Source organism: Macrobrachium nipponense, chromosome 14, assembly GCF_015104395.2.
Source record: "Macrobrachium nipponense isolate FS-2020 chromosome 14, ASM1510439v2, whole genome shotgun sequence".
Classification (NCBI taxonomy): domain Eukaryota; kingdom Metazoa; phylum Arthropoda; class Malacostraca; order Decapoda; family Palaemonidae; genus Macrobrachium; species Macrobrachium nipponense.
The window spans coordinates 31,582,683-31,594,846 of NC_087207.1; positions in this window are offsets into that span (position 1 = coordinate 31,582,683).

The following is a 12,164-nucleotide window of genomic DNA, read 5'->3' on the forward strand; positions in this document are numbered from 1 at the left end:
TGAACGATAGCAGGGCAGAATTTCGGTCATGTAAGTTATTAATCCGAGACCCTGAATGATTTACAGTCCATTATTCATGGATCGTGTTCATCATATGTTTTCATATACAGGGTATCGTTTATTTTCTTGCGTATTTAGAATATGAGCAAAATATTGGAAGAAATTATCAGGTAAGGCTGTGGGATGCACGCCATTTTTGTACTTTCTTCGCTTGTGGATTTTTATTCATTTATCCTTTTCCTCTTTAGAATATTATAATCATTATTATTTCCATTTTTTATTCATTTTATTTTACTTATTTATTTATTTGTTTATTTACTTATTTAATTATCTATCTATTTATTTATTTGTGTATTTATCTATCTTTGAATTTATCAATTTAATTATTATTATTATTTTTTGTGTGAGTCCTACACAGCCATCCAATTTCGACTGGGTGGTACTTATAGTGGGGGGTTCCGGGTTAAGACTGGTTTACACCTACGCACTTTTGTGGTGCGATCTGTTACGGCGTGGGACCACAAGAAACCGCATGAAACCCCACTATAAATGCACCAAAAGCGCGCCACCTCGCTGGCGGGGCCAGGCGAAGACCGTTAAAGCCGCACGACACCGCCCGGATTTTAAATAATTTCAAATTTCTGCGTGGCGTCTGGTGACGTGATGAAGTCTCACGAACCCATTAGCAGTGTGGCGTCGCCCCGTAACAAAAGAGGCAAGAACCCAAGGTAAGAACTCGCATGGTGCTGTGCCACACCACACCACACTGCACCACACCGCACGTGGTACGATGTGGTGCGACATCGTTCCACCCGCAAGGGAGTGTTACTGCTTGATGTCACGGCGCCGTGCGGTGCCCTTACAGCGCCGTGCGGTGCCCTTACGGCGCCGTCATACAGGATTTATACTTGGCGCGCACATGTTGCGGGGCCTGCGGTGTGCTTGCGGCATGTTACGGCGTCTCCCTAGGTCGATTGGATGGAAGGGTGGCGCGCATTCTGGGGAGGATAAAAGGGGCCTGACTGACCACTGGGGCATTATTCTCGCTGTGACAGCCTGCTGACCGGCCACTCTGTGACCCAGCCTCTCTTGTGCAGCGACGCTCACCCAGGGACGTTCACCCACGTACACTCACCCAGGGACGTCTACCCAGCGACGTTTACTACCCAGGGACGTTTACCCAGTGACATTCACGCACCCACACTCACCCAGGGACGTCTACCCAGCGACTTTTACTACCCAGGGACGTTTACCCAGCGACGTCTACCCAGCCACGTGACACGATGCCTCTACGGAAGACCACCCCCAGGCCTACCCAGGACACCCAGGACACCCAGGACATCCAGCCTTCACAACGGTCGGAGACATCTGAACATGAGGAAGAGCTGAACATTGAGCCGACCATATCCATTGTTGAATCCCAGGACACCACAGGCCCAAGTGTTATCGACGTGCAGCCGAAGAAACGATATCGCCCCAGCAAGAAGGACATTTAAGACTACCCATTCACGCCAGAGGACAAGGAAGTCATCGTGGAATTCATCAAGGCACATCCTACCTTGTACAACAAGTGGGACAGGCAATGGTCGAATCCGAGGAGGAAGGAGGAACTCTGGCGTGAACTGACAGTGAATTTCATCAATTGCAACTTCCAGCAAGTTCGGAAGTCCTTTGAGGCTCGCCGTACAGACTTCGGCAAGATCGAGAAGAGAGAATACAAGAGTGGGTCAGCTGCACGCAACAGGACACCACGGGAGGAGGAGGTGATGACCACGTGGGCATTCCTGGTGGGACACATTGCCCACGAACCCACAGTAGCCAGCGATCGGTTCTCACCTGTATCGTTGCACAGAACCGACGCAGACGATTCCTCTACCGACATGTCGGGCATATCAGCTGCTTCGATCCAGCGGAGGAGGTGGCTGAAGTAGAAGAGAGCGACGAACTTCCCAGTGGACCAACGGCTATCCGCCGACATGTCAGTTGACTCTACAGAAGGTCTGCAGACTCAACTGACCCAGATTATGACGAGCATAAACACACTGATGCCACGAGCGCAGGACAACACGCACCGGTACATCACCGTGTTCTTGCAGTACTTGACGCAGCGCTTGGAGTACGTACCTCAACGATACCAGAAGCTGTTCTTCGAGCAAGTCATCAGGCTTTGTCATAGTTTGGAGGGTCCCGAGGAAGAGGATGCCATGACGAAAGAGGTCATGGCTCGTGGGGGTTGTTCCCACTGGATACCACCACGAGTTGATAAAGAGACGCAGACGAAACCCGGAACTTCGACACCTTCGACACCTTCTGCAGTGTAACTGGTTGGGGCATCACCACACCAGTGGTTCGCGTCTCAACTCCAACCTGTGTTATTTATGATCTGCACCCTCAACAGCAGCCTCAGCCGCAGCAGCAGGTATCTCATCAGGTGTACTCGACACTGGCGCCAAGGGTAGGTACACTCATTCTTCCCCAGTGGATGTTCGACACCACTAAACTTCTCTCCTCGACCTTCCAGTTCTGCGCTGTCGCCGTTGGTCAATAGTCTCTTGGCAGACTTGCGGGCCCCTATCCCTGGCGCCAGTATTTCGACACCGAAACCTTCTGCCGCAGAGGATCCACCCACCTACGACTTGACTGTCTCCCCAGGTGTAAGGAGGACATTGACCCCGAATCAATGGAGTGAGATTGTAAATTATGTAAATAAATGTTATTTTTTTAAAGAATAAATTGTATTTTATTTATTTTCGTCATATTCATTTATTTTTGTAACTTTTATAATTAATAATTTTTCTTTTTGTAATATATATGTTGAAATAGTGACGTGCATTTACATTTTCCTTATTGATGCTTAATTTATATGTCATGACAATATATATGATATGATTGGGTGAAATGAGATTGATAAAACAAAAAAGCATGGCCATAAACAATAGTAACATGAAGAGTATAACAGGAAATATAAAATGAAATATATGTGAAATATGAAATATGAAATGAATAGAACTCGGAAAATAACTTTAACTATAAAATGCAATTGAATAATGAAAGAGCATGGCCATAAAGAATAATAACATGAAGAAATATAACAGGAAATCTTAACATGAAATATGATATATGAAAAAATATGAAATAAATACAACTCGGAAAATAATTTAAACTATAAAATGAAATGTAACATGAAATAAATATGGCCATCAAACGATATAATAACATACAAGGTAAGAACAATATCATATTGAGAGCATGATCAAATGAACATGAACACATTCAACTATGATAATGAAACAGTAATTAACATTTACTTGACATAGTTATTAACAGGGGAAAAATGAAAAATCAGTAAGATACTAAAGACATATTAGCCTCAGTTGATAATATATGATATTTGTAGTTGAACATGTTATGGTAAAAACCAAGTCCCAATTTCAGTTCCTTACATTCTATGTTTTTCATGCTTATTTTCTCACTTTCTATGCTTTTCATGTTCATTTTTTCTTTTCTATTATATTCTAATGCTTTTCCATGTTTATTTTCTCATAATAATATGTTTTTCCATTTTATTTTCTTACTTTCTATGCTTTTTATGTTCATTTTCTTATATCCTATGCTTTTCATGTTTGTTTAGTATAAGTATTTTTGTTATGTACATTATTTGCTTCTCATTTGTCTCATTATTATGAATTATGTTATTATAACTTTCAGTTGATTATTTTTCAACATTATTTTTTTATATGTACCAATCATCGTTCATATATAATTATTATATTAATATTGTTATTAGGACAATACAAAAAAGTATGGAAGAATAAAACAATGAGAAATACATCATGATCTTTATTTACAATTATGTACATTTGTTTGGTTATGTTTTATTACAGAGTTCTTTGGGTCCTCTACTCGTCAGTAGCTGATCGTCCTCGAGGAACACCATTCCGTTTTTTGCCATTTCCACTGCACCTGCATCCGATGAGTAGTACTGGGCAGGTAATCTCTGACGGACTTCGTTCGACGTGTGTAGTTTGGTCCCCTTCTTGCCATGAGTCGTTCCATGAGGTTCAGCGACTCCTCCCTCCAAGTACCTGCTACGACGATATGGTGCTGGTCCTCATAGTCGACGTCAGTGCCAGCAAGTGAGTAGCATTGCAGTGCCAAGTTGTGCATGACACATGCGCACAAAGTTATCTTCTTGCACACCTGTACATACTGTTGCATTGTCGTCCCGAAGACTCGCCATCTCATCTGCCGCAGGCTGAATGCGTTTTCCCGCGTTTTCCACCACACGATGAGCACGAGATAATCTGTATATGTATATTCGTTCGGTGGGATCTTGTGATTGGTGGGAGTAGGGCTTCATCAACCACGGATTGAGAGCGAAGGCATCGTCGGCGACTATGTGAAAGGGGATGGGTTCGTCGTCGTTGGGCAGATTTCTGTCTTGTGGGAGTCCTGCTCGGTTGTTTGTGATGGCCCTGGCCAGGTTGCACTTCTGCCAGGTTCCTCCATCCCCAGCACCTCCTTCTGCACTGACCTCGACGAACAGGAACCTGTACTTTGCATCGGAGAGGCCATGAGGACGATGCTGTGAAACTTCTTGTAATTGAAATACAGTGATCTTCCACCTTTGGGTTTCTTGATCGCGACGTGCTTCTCATCCAGGGCTCCGACACAATTGAAGTAGTTCCACTTGGAGGCGAATCGTTTTGCTACGTCATTCCATTCTTCTGGTGTCTTGGGGCACTTCACCACTTCTGGTTTGTATGTGTCGATAATGGCTTGGTAGAATAATGGGATAAATCGGCATATGGAACTCTTGGAGACTCTGAAGCTGTGTTGCAGACTTGTAAAGTTGTTCCCACTTGCCAGGTGGCGGAGAGTGACCGCCAACTTGAGTCCCGCCTCTTGTGCAAGCCGCATCTTATCCTCATGTCCTTCCTCTTCAAACAGGGGCGTCAAGCCTTTCGACCATCTCCTCGAACATTCCGGGTATATGCGTAGAAAGTTCTTCTGTCCTTTGCAGTCCTCCTTGTTCAGTTCTTGTAGTAGATAGTTATAATCCCCATGTAGTTGCAGCCGTGTCAGCTACTCCCAAATCCGAGCCCAAATCCGCCCTGCCCTGCCATCCTTTTTGTGTGGTGCAGGTGGCTGTGGCACCGTAGTACGTCTTCTCAACTCGTCGATGACCTGGACTGCACAGAGACACAGGACAGCTACCAAAAATCTCTGGGTCTCCTGTGGTGAGCGGCTGTTAAGGTCCATATTGCATGCGGTTGGGCGTGGAATGAAGGTATGTGCTTGGCAGGCCCTCTATATATACCCAAGGTTCATATCTGGCACAGTGTGGCACAGTGCATGTGCAACAATCATGCACAGTTGCACGTCGTGTCTCGTGCGGATGTGCGCGCACTCCGCAACAACACCGCTACACGGAGTAACAAAGCCACAAGAGCGCATGCCTGGCATAGCAACAACGACCATAACCCTGCACCAACGCCGTAACACTCCGGTAGACACCACAAGAAAACGCCGTGACATGCCCGTAACACACCGCACGGGTCCGCACCACACCGCCCAATAACAGTCATTTTTTCTCTCCACCACAACAATTTTGTGGAGGTTTCTTGCGGTCCCACACCATAACAGCCGCAACACAAAAGGGCGTAGGTGTAAAACCTACCTTTACGTTCTGCCTCTTTTAGGAGTCCCATCACATTTCCCTTGCTATGTGCACTGTTTCTAGGAGCACACTCTTCTGCATGAGTCTTGGAGCTACTTCAGCCTCTAGTTTTTCAGATTCACTTTTCAGGGATCAGGGGATCGTGCCTCGTCTTCCTATGATTATAGATACAATTTCCACTGGCTATCCCATATCCTTCTTATTTCTATTTTCAGGTCTTAAGAATTATCCATTTTCCTCTTTCTTTCTCTTATTATTATTATTATTGTTAAAAAATATCCACAATTATATATCAAAATATATTTCTATGTAAAATATAAAAACAAAAGACTTTCGAACACCTGAACGGTGTTCCTCCTCAGTGAACGTTTACTGAGGAGGAACACTGTTTCAGGTGTTCGAAAGTCTTTTTATATATTTTTACAGAAAGAAATATTTCTAATATATAATTGTGGATATTTTTAAACATTTGTTTTCACGAACTGTGAATGTCTTAACATTATTATTATTATTATTATTATTATTATCATTATTATATTATTATTTTGCAACGTTTGTAGACTTTATGACCAAATGCGACATGTTCTTAGATTTATGTAGTTAACGAAAGTATTTTGATATACTACTGGGAAACCTGATGATATTTATGGTGCTTTAATGTAATACGGTGCCGTTAGTCTATGTATGTATGTATGTATGTATACACTTATTTGTTGTGTATGTATAATTGAACCAAAACCTCACGTTGGTGTTAAGGGAAAAAGGATAAAATCACATAGCAACTCTTAAGCTCGACAAGAAATAAACTATTTTCCAAAGAGAACCAGTTCTCACGAAAACGAACATTAGTAGCTCACGCATATTTAGTTTCTATATCAAAGTCTGATGTGGAAATGGTAAATCATTTTACAAGAATGGTCTGCGTTGCACCACAGGTAAATCATAATAATTATGTCGCGCCGGTATAAAATTTAGTAGGTTATTAGAAGTATACTTACGTCAGCATGACGGACGTGTAACAGATATTATCAATTATAATTTAGACATGCTTAGATACTTCGTGGTAACCTAAGCAAATAACGATAGCAGTTTGGTACAATGTTTACTCGTCTTACTATCGAGTTTTCTGATGTATTTGTTTATTTATTTGCAGATTAGCATCTTTCAATGCGGAGACTTCCTTTGGCTCGTTTCATGTGCTTCTGCACTTCGAATAATAACTTTTCAATGTATAAAAAATTTTTCTTGCACACTTCGACCTTAGCTATTCTGATTCCCGCCGTTCCATAAACAGTGTGATGTTAATGAGGTGGGTTGCTGAGAGAGAGAGAGAGAGAGAGAGAGAGAGAGAGAGAGAGAGAGAGAGAGAGAGAGAGAGAGAGGAAAGGGGCGTGTGACGGACGAGGATACGTTATAGGAGGGGATGGGATATTTTTCACTATTAAACAGCAGAACATAAATAAGTAAGAGGAGGGGAGGAAATCGGAAATAGGTGACGGGAAGCAGACGGTGTTTGAGGAAGAATGTTTTGCGAGGGATAATAAATGAATAAATAAAAATAAAGAGACATAGGAGAAGAGAATCTTCAGTCATAAATGAGTTCATTCAATGAACATTGAATGAAGAAGATTTGAACTGAAGTTGCCATCCGTGCAGAGTTCTGGATTTCGTTTTATGATGCTTGGCTTTCCAATGTGGAGTTAAATATTATATTATTGTCATGATGGTAATTTTAATGTACATGTTTTTCATTAAATATGTTAAGAGTAACACGAGTTTATGCAAATTTTTCGGGAGATGAAAGGAAAAGTATGAGTAGAAAATGTTCTTTGAAGATAAGCATTTTAAGTTTTCGTTTGTTGATGAGAGGAATTTTGAATAACCGTTCATGATTAACACTTCATCCAGGCGAAGGAGGTTGTTGACGGGAGGATGGTGTACCTTAGGGTAGGGTTGTGGGGCGGTTGTGAAGTCAATGAGGCAAGTGAATTTTAATTATGCGTTTTTCTTGTAAGTGATCTAATTTCAATTTATCTTACAGCAGTAACCTGTGGTTTTACATATCAAGTAAGTAGTGTAAATATTGCATGGGTACATTAACTTGCGATCGTTGAATTCTGGCGTGTAGTGTCCTGCCACTTCATGGCAGAATTGTTGAATCAGGAGTCATGGCTAGGCCTATGCCTATGACTGGTGTCTGATGAATATATTTGATAGAAAGGGAGAGAATTTTTCTAGCACAATTTAAATCCTTGATGGGTGTCTAACGAATGAGCTTATTAATGAAAAGGGTGAGATTCACTACGGCTATTTTCTATGGGTGTCCAATGAATATCACTAATGGATAGGGTCGATGATGCATACATTTTTAAATTGTTCAGTGTCTCAAGAATACATTTGATTGGGAGGCATTTTATTCATATTGTCCTCAGACATCCGGTAAGCCATCTTACTCGCCCGAGAGCAGCGCTAATGATAAACAGTTATTTTAAGAATTCAATTCACTGGTAAATCAACCTTTGAAATTTATATCTTTATAGAACATTTTCTGATCAAAATAACTTTTTCTTTCATTTCCCGAAATATTTGCATAATCTCACGATACACCTTGTAGAGATCAGGATTTTTTGTGCATGAAATTTACACAGGTTCAGTTAATAATACCATGGGACACCAGAGTAGAAGAGAAAGAGAGAGAAAAGAGTAATAAGTATCAAGACCTGAAAACAGAAATAAGAAGGATATGGGATATGCCAGTGGAAATTGTACCCATAATCATAGGAACACTAGGCACGATCCTAAGATCCCTGAAAAGGAACCTGGAAAAACTAGATGCCGAAGTAGCTCCAGGACTCAAGCAGAATACTGTGCTACTAGAAACAGCACACATAATGAGAAAAGCGATGGGCTTTAAGAAGGCAGGATGCAACCTGGAACCCCACACTTTAAAAACCACCCAGTTGAATAGGAAGACTGACAGATCAAAAAAAAATAATAATAATAATCCAACATTTCTTGTCCCTATTGGTATCTTCATTCCCTTATAAATGCCATCAGCAAATAATATGATAAGATTATGACTAAACAGAGAAATTTAATTGAAATTATTAACAGCTTATTGTATGAGGCAAGAAGATCTCAGAAAAAATTCTAATATCAACGCACTTCCGGGGAACTCAAATAACTTATTCAGTTATGTCCTAATTCTTGGACCTTTTCTGAAGGAGGTATATCACAAAGACTAACAACGAAGTTGGAAAACTTTCGTATTCAAAGAACCCGAGGAAGGACAAATGTTTTTTTAGCTTTGTCTTTGGAATAATACGATCTCTTAAATGTCTTACAATTCTGAGATTTCAAAGACATGGAACACATCGTTATTTTCGTTTAGTTCAGTCTGTTTGATGATTGTTATTATCATCAATATTTTTTTTTCTATCACAGTCATCCTATTCGACTGGGTGGTTTTTATATGTGGGGATCAGGGTTGCATTCTGCCCCCTTATGACTCCATAACTTCTTTCACTATACGTGCTGTTTCTATTAGCACACTCTTCTGCATGAGTCCTGGCACTACTTCGGCATCTAGTTTTTGTAGGTTCCTTTTGAGAGATCTCGGGATCGTTTCTAGTATTACTATGATTATGGGTACAATTTCCACCGGCATATTCCATATCCTTCGTATTTCTATTTTCAGGTCTTTCTATTTATCATTTTTTTCTCTTTCTTTCTCATTTACTCTGGTGTCCCATGGTATTGCGACATCAATGAGTGATACCTTTTTCTTGATTTTATCGATCAACGTCACGTATGGTCTGTTGGCATGTATCACCCTATCTGTTCTGATAGAATCTAGGACAATTATTCGAAAACAATTATTCGAAAACAGTTGTTCGAAAACAAATATTCGGAAAGTAATTGTTCGACATAACAGTTGTTCGAATCAACATTTGTTCGAAAAATATACCTATAAAAAGTTGTTCAAAAATATTTATTTTATAAACACTCATTTTGTTTTTGTTATGAAAATAAAAAAAATAGTATTATAGGATATAAAAAAGGACACAATAAAATGGACATGAATTTATTTCTGAGTAATACAGGATAAAATAAGTTTAATAAAATGACAATTTTCAAAACAAAACAAAAATATCTGCAAGTTTACAAACTGAAATGATATGAAATCGCACGTAAATAATCGATCACATTCTGATACTCGAAGAATTTATCAGTAAGCGACTTCAAGCGTTCTGCAGACCTCTGATATTTCTTTTTCCTTGTGTTACACTCGATCCCACCTAATAATTTTTCGATATTAATTTCAGTCAGGGCTTGTTCTCTTCTTAGTGCTGCTAAGAATTTCCAGATAGTTGGATGACATCCAGAGACTTGATGAAGAAATGCGTGGTGCCATCTTTCAATTATGTTTGTTTGCCTTGGGCAAATCAAAATTCTTGTACCGTTTCAAAACAAGACCACATTTCAATTTCAAATTAGGTTGGCGACACGTATTCCTACGGCCAGGCCGCCCAATCAGGTATCTTCATAGTAGTCCACTATAGGTAAAGCTTCGGCTGGAAATATATTTTCATCCATTTGTGCGCTGAAAGTTTCCGCGACTCGATCTGCAGGAACGAAGGCAAGGGCTAGTAGCATGGGAATGTTTAGCGAAAACTCACCATCAGTGTCATACCTTCTCTTGAGGCCGAATTCACAAACTTTTCTATATACACAACGACACAAATGAAAAAAACACCCGTAATGATTACTAGATGGCAATTCTTCCTTAACTGCCTTTACCATAGCGGGCTCAAAATCTGTGTTTACAGATTCAACATCTAAAGGCGGTGCTACTGTTTTAACAGTTGTTAGGAAATTTCTATTATGTTTCTTCTCTCTTATTCGGTAATAAGGCATAAATCAAAGGTATGACATAGCCGTTTTCATTCCATGAATTTTATAAAACTGCTCGAAAATAACTGGCACAGTTTAAAGGTACCATCCATAAAATAATGCTTGCATGAAGCAAGAACACTAAGATTTTTCGGGGTTGAAAATAGCATTCTGCCAGCTACTGCTCGGAATCGAACATCAAGAAAGATCCGCCCTTGCTTGTTCTCATATCTGTTCTAATAATATTAATTCGTTTCCATGTTTAACAGTTGATCTACATTGCTCTTCCTTCCTCACTCGATTGATAGTTCGCTTTATGCTGCTGGTTTGTGGTAGAGCAGCTGCAACACAACCACTTAACTATGCAGCTGCGTTAGAGATGATAAAATGAGGAGAATCTCGTGTTGTTCTTGCGTTAGTCTTCAATCTATCTAAAACCTTCCGTACCTCAACATTTGTCGAATTTCCAGAGTGATTATGTTTACGGAAGTAGAACTGATCGAGCCATCAACTGTTATAGCGCGGTCTTTGCACTTTTCAGCAAAATGTTGGCATTTCCAATAGACCTTTGACCTTACTTGCTTGTCTTTCACATATACAAATCCGTCCAGTAATAGCATGGCTCTTCCTTTCTCGCTTTGAATAAATTCACCATGTCTTTTTGCAAAGGGTGTATTCTCTAAACTAAAAAAAATCTTGTTGAGTTTTCTTGGAAATGAACAAAGTATTATTTTATTGTTTATAGCTATCTTTTTCGAACAACTGTTATGTTTTATCTTTTTTTGAAACAATTGTTAATTCGAACAATTGTTATGTCGAACAATTACTTTTAGAATAATTCTTTTCGAACAACTGGTTTCGAATAATTGTTTTCGAATAATTGTCCGGATACGGTTCTGATACCATAGTCCCAGAGGATCTTTGCCTGATCGTTTGCTATAACTCCCTCAGGTTGATGTTCATACCATTTATTGCTGCAAGCTAGCTGGTGTTTCTTGCACAGGCTCTAGTGGAGGGCTTTTGCTACTGTATCATGCCTCTTTTTGTGCTGGTTCTGTGCAAGTGCCAGACATTCGCTTGTTATGTGGTTTATGGTCTCGTTTTTCACATTGCACTGCCTGCATATGGGTGAGATGATATTTCCATCTATTGTTCTTTGGACATATTTGGATAGGGCCTGATCTTGTGCCGCTGTTAGCATTCCTTCTGTTTCCTGCTTGAGTTCACTCCTCCATAGCCATTGCCCTGTTTCATCGTTGGCCAGTTGTTTAGTCTCTCTCATGTACTGTCCGTGCATTGGATTGTTGTGCCATTCCTCCGTTCTGTTTTTCATTCTCCTGTCTCTGTCTATAACTGGGTCTTCGTCTACTTTTATTACTTCTTCTTCCCATGCGCTCCTTAGCCACACATCTTCATTGATTTACAGATGTTACCCGTGCTCTACTCTCGATGCTGACGCAGTCCTCTATGCTTAGTAGCCCTCTCCCTCCTTCCTTTCGTGTTATGTAGTATAGTCTGTCTGTATTTGCTCTTGAGTGTAGCGATTCGTGTACTGTCATGTGTTTCCTAGTTTTCTGGTGTATGCTGCGGA